The 4,676-nt window shown below is 48.3% G+C and overlaps 2 pseudogenes; both read right to left on the bottom strand.

Annotated features, from left to right (window-relative positions):
- The window catches only part of LOC100954004, a 46,242-nt pseudogene extending 45,416 nt beyond the window's left edge, over window positions 1–826 (bottom strand).
- Window positions 827–1,034: 208 nt separating this feature from the next.
- LOC105887260 overlaps window positions 1,035–4,676 on the bottom strand; it is a 16,156-nt pseudogene continuing 12,514 nt past the window's right edge.

Below are 4,676 nucleotides of genomic sequence, written 5' to 3'. Positions count from 1 at the left end.
TGTGGTCGAGAACACCAGCTGATTGAGACAGTTTTCACCATCAGTGAGTCATCGGACTCCAGAATGTGAGGGTGGGAAAGGGCAGAAGAACACAGGGACTAACCTTATGCTGGGGAGGAAAATGAGGTGCAGGATGAGGATGTGTTTTACTCCTTCAGGGTTCCACAGTTAATGTCAGAACTGGACCTAGGATCCAGTTCTTGGATGCTTTGGCTAAGTCTTTGCCATTTCATTGTGAAGAATACTTAGAGCATGGGGGAAACCCGCGGGTTTTTCAGGCAGGTGTCCTAAAGGAGTGAAATGAAATGAGCAGGGACTGTAAAGGCCACCCCTGTGTTTCAACTTTGCATGTCTCATCCAGCATTTATACTGTAGCCAGAGAAGGGTTGAGAAAGTGAGACTGTGTGTCCAGTTCCTTAGCTCTGCTTGGTTAAGCACCCTAGTAACTAATGTTTCTTTAACTTAATGGGTATAGAGATTGCTTGGGTAGATTTTAAACTGTAGATTTCTGGATTCTTCCCGCTATGACTGACCCCTAGGCCTGTGAAAGTCACTGAGGAGGGAACAGATCTCCGGGCCAGTCCCTGAGAGACTTGAAATATGGAGTTTGCTGGGTGAACTAGCTGCATGAATTGGCAACCCCCTTCAATTCCCCATGGATTGTTACCTAAGGAGGTTGAATGGGATAACTCTAGTGGTTACTCCAGTTCTGACATCCCAGAGTTGCATCATTTGACAAGCTCCATATTCTCAGGCCTTTGCCTTGGCCAACCATACAGACACAGTGATCAGGGGCATTGGCCACACTCATACCTACCTGCACCATGTTCCTCAGACAATATTCTCTTCTACAGATAAACCTGGAGCTGAGTCCCTGGCCCAATCAGGACACCTCATGCCAACTAATGTCTTTCCAACATGCACTCCTCTCCCAGTGATTCCAATAACAGAGTCTGCCCAAGAGGCTATCTTTCTAAATTGGAGGAGTTCTATAGACGCAGATGTTTTATTTCTTTTTTCTTGGGGGGGAGGTTGGTGTCAAATGATCCTTTATTGAAACATTTTCCTTTGTACTTTTTAACTAGCTGGGCGTTCCACAGCACCACTATGGATGTCATCTATGATGTCATGAGGGTGGCGGCCATCAACCCTGCATCCTACAGATGGGGCCGTCCCCAGGACCTCTTTAATGGTTCCAGAGAGTTCTCTAGCTAAAGATTGGTGCTGCATCTTTCTGGCAATGTTGGCAATCTCATCAAAAGTGATATTTCCGTAGTGTTTAATGTTTTTCTGTTTATTTCTGTCTCTTGGCAGTTCCTTGAGGGCTTTGATGATGAGGGCTAGAGGCAAGAAGGTACCACTTCAATCTGGGCCTGTCTGTTCTGGATAGTCAGTTTCACTGTAATCCTCAGACCCTTCCAGTCACCAGTTGCCTTGGCGATGTCATCACCAACCTTTTTTGGAGACAAACCCAAGGGCTGATCTTGGGGGCCAGGGCAGACGTGGCACCGACTTCACCATAGGTATACCTCAGGTACACGACTTTGATCTCTTTGGGGTCAAACTTAGGCGGTATGGTGGAGGCAGCTGGTGTCGGATGAACCCAGATTTGGGATGACCTAAGAAAGTTGCACCTTGGCCCCCTCCGACCCAAAAGCCGAAAAGGGCTATTTCTTCTTTCTCCTACTGGCAGGCCTTATTTCTGAGAATACTCGCACACCTGTATGGTGATCAGCTCATAAAGGCAAAACACATGATCCTTCAAGGGGTGAGAAGAGAAGAGCTTCTGGGGAACCAGCCCTGGGCCGGAGAGGTGGAGCACTCCTCCTGTCTTTCCCCTTTGAGCCTTGAGGCACCCTGGACAGGAGGAAGGCTGCAGGGTTGGACAGGAATTCCAGTCCTGCCTCTGCCACGTACCCGAGGCCTGTAATCCAACAGACTTAACTTCTCTGAGCCTCAGCATTTCCTCATCTGGAAAAACAAAATGGGAATAATGAAGCTCAGCTGTGGAATTGCAGTAAGAATTAAATCTGATTATATACTGGAAGTGTCAAAAAAAATTATGCACATAACAAACGTATCTGGGTATTATGTATATACTTGGAGCACCACTTGTAATTGCAAAAGTCAAATATGAATTGTATTCATCTTTTGTTACTGGGATATATCGAGTATTATAATTTTAATATTTTTTTTCCTTTCTTAAAATGTGCATATACATTTTTGACACCTTCTGCACATGTGCACGTGTCTGGCATTGAGAAGGGGCTCAGAATCCTTGCCCTTCCCTCCGTACCTCCAGCTCTTTCTTGTGGTCACCCTGTGCTGGAGGAAGGTATCTCTACCTAGTCTCCCCAGCCTCAGAAGTCATCGAGATAACACGGGGGGAGGTGGGAGGAAGCCTTCCCTCTTCAGCATTATTGAAAAATATTCAAAAGAAACATTTACACCAAAAGCAACTCTGGGGAAACAAAGAGAAATGAACAAAGCAAATATAAATCCATAAAATGAAATGCAGATTACAGCTCCTACAAGAGCCTCTGACAAACTTCCTGCAGTTTCCGGGGACAACAGGGCCAGTCAGAGCTGGTAGCCTGCCCCAGATGAAAATTGAAGGCCAGTCTCTCCAGCAGGGCCTCCTCTGCCCCTGGGCTGTTTTCTGAGTTTGGGAGGGTGGGAGGCACTGTGAATTGGAGGCACAGAGAGCATTCTCCAACTTGCCTGCCAGCTTCCCGGTCCCTCTGTGGCTTCAGCCCAATGCTCCCCCTCCTCTCCACGTGCCCACCCTGCTGGCAGCCCTTATACAGGATAAACCAACAGCTCTGCCTGTGTGGAGCTGCAAAAGGCTTCACAAAGCCTGTCACGACTCCAAGCTCGGAGGAGACGCGCTCCCACTCAGGTGGGTGTTGGACAAACAGCAGGAGCGAGAGGCTAAGGCTGCTGCCTTCTCTGCGTGGGCTGCCGGAGATACTGAAGGACGCAGAACAAGAGCAGCGGGCCCGATCCTGGAATCTGCAGCTCACAGCCCACCACCCAAACTCAGCCTGGGAGGGTGAGGGGCTCAGAGCCAGGGCCTTGCACAGCTACCACCTTAAGGGCTGGTCTAACCATAGGCATTGCCTGACCTTGGGACAGTCGAAGAGAGCCCTGACCCACAACTCACTAGGACTGATGAAGAGGGAGACCCTCAACTTCCAAAATCTTCCAGTCCAGACAAGCAGGAGGAGGGCCACCATGTAGGCATGGTGGGGGCCAAGGGTGGCTGGGATCTGCTCAGGGATCTGGAAAACTTACCAGTGAGTGATTTAAGGGGCTGAGGGTGCTTAGCAGACAGAGAGAGACACTTTTCAGAAGCATTTGGGTCTGTGTGTGAGGGTCCGTTTGTAGAAGAGGAATTTGCCATAATTAGAGGATGCCTCAAAGCAGAGCCAGAGTCAGAGGGTAGAAGTCACAGAATGAATTTACATCTGGACAGTGGAGCCAGCACTGCATTGAAGCCTTCAGAGGGATGATCTGTTTGGAATTTGAAAGAGCCATGCCCCAAGTGACACACGCGGTGGGCATTATACCAGTTATGGGGCCAACAAACGCTAGTTCAATATTTTGAGTCAGCAAGTGATAGGCGTGAGTGTGGGGTTTCCAATCAGAATATGAGATCTATCATCTCAGTGAGTTAGCATGAAGACTCCTCCTCTGTGAATGTCACCAACTCTACATTACAAGAGGCTGTCCCAATGGCTCTAGCTTAGCTTTAAGTATGTTTGTGGTTAATGCCTGATGACCTGGTGCTCTGCCTGGGCTCTCCCTGAGCCTAGGAACATGGTACTGGGTCATAAGAAGTGCCGTCCTGCCCAGGTTGATGGGGGCACTGGCTGACTGCCAGTGGAAGGGATGGTACTTCCTAACACTGACAGGCAGGCCTTCCTGATGGGACATCCTTCTTGAGTCAGGCCCTGGCCCGAGGGTTCGTTTGCTCATCCAGCTCCTTCCCATCCTTTCTGGGTACACAGTTTATGGCACCCTTCCTGGGAGACCTAATAATCCATAGATAGAAGGAGTCCCACAAAGGGACCACTCCAGATGTCTGCTACTGTCCATTCCCTATGGATCATCATTGTTTTTTCTTGGCTCTTGGCTGAAGCTTGCCCTATTATCCCCTAGAAGGCCCTGAACTCAACCCTGCAGAACTGTCGTATCTCTCCAAAATCCCAAACAAGAACATTTCCTATCAGGTTATATTTGAGACCAGATATAGGGAGAAAGAAGCTATTCCTACATCAGAAACAACATTTAATTGGGAGAATTAAATATTTATTGCACTCAGAGCTCTACATGCCTGCTTCATTTATTCCTCAGAACAATGCTTTTATGGGATACATTCCCCTAGCACTTTCCATCAAGCACTTTCCATTACTTTTTTGGTAAGAAACCTCAACTTGTTTGCACCCTCTCTTTGCTACCTTGGAAGTTATCACCTGTCTTCTGTAGGAAGGGATGGAACATCTTCCGAGGGGTGGGGAATCTGCATCCTCAAGGCCTCACGTGGCCCTCCAGCTCCCCAGTGCAGTCCCTGGACCGGATCCAAACTTCTCTTTTTGAAAGGATTTGTTCTGTAAAATTTGGATTCATTCAAAAGGTTGCACTTAAGGGGTTGCACTCAAGCATCCAGAAGGCCA

Source organism: Otolemur garnettii, unplaced genomic scaffold, assembly GCF_000181295.1.
Source record: "Otolemur garnettii isolate 467f Iridium unplaced genomic scaffold, OtoGar3 scaffold00060, whole genome shotgun sequence".
NCBI classification, from domain to species: Eukaryota; Metazoa; Chordata; class Mammalia; order Primates; family Galagidae; genus Otolemur; species Otolemur garnettii.
Note: the sequence above shows the minus strand (reverse complement) of the source record. Positions and strands in the feature narration are given on the sequence as shown.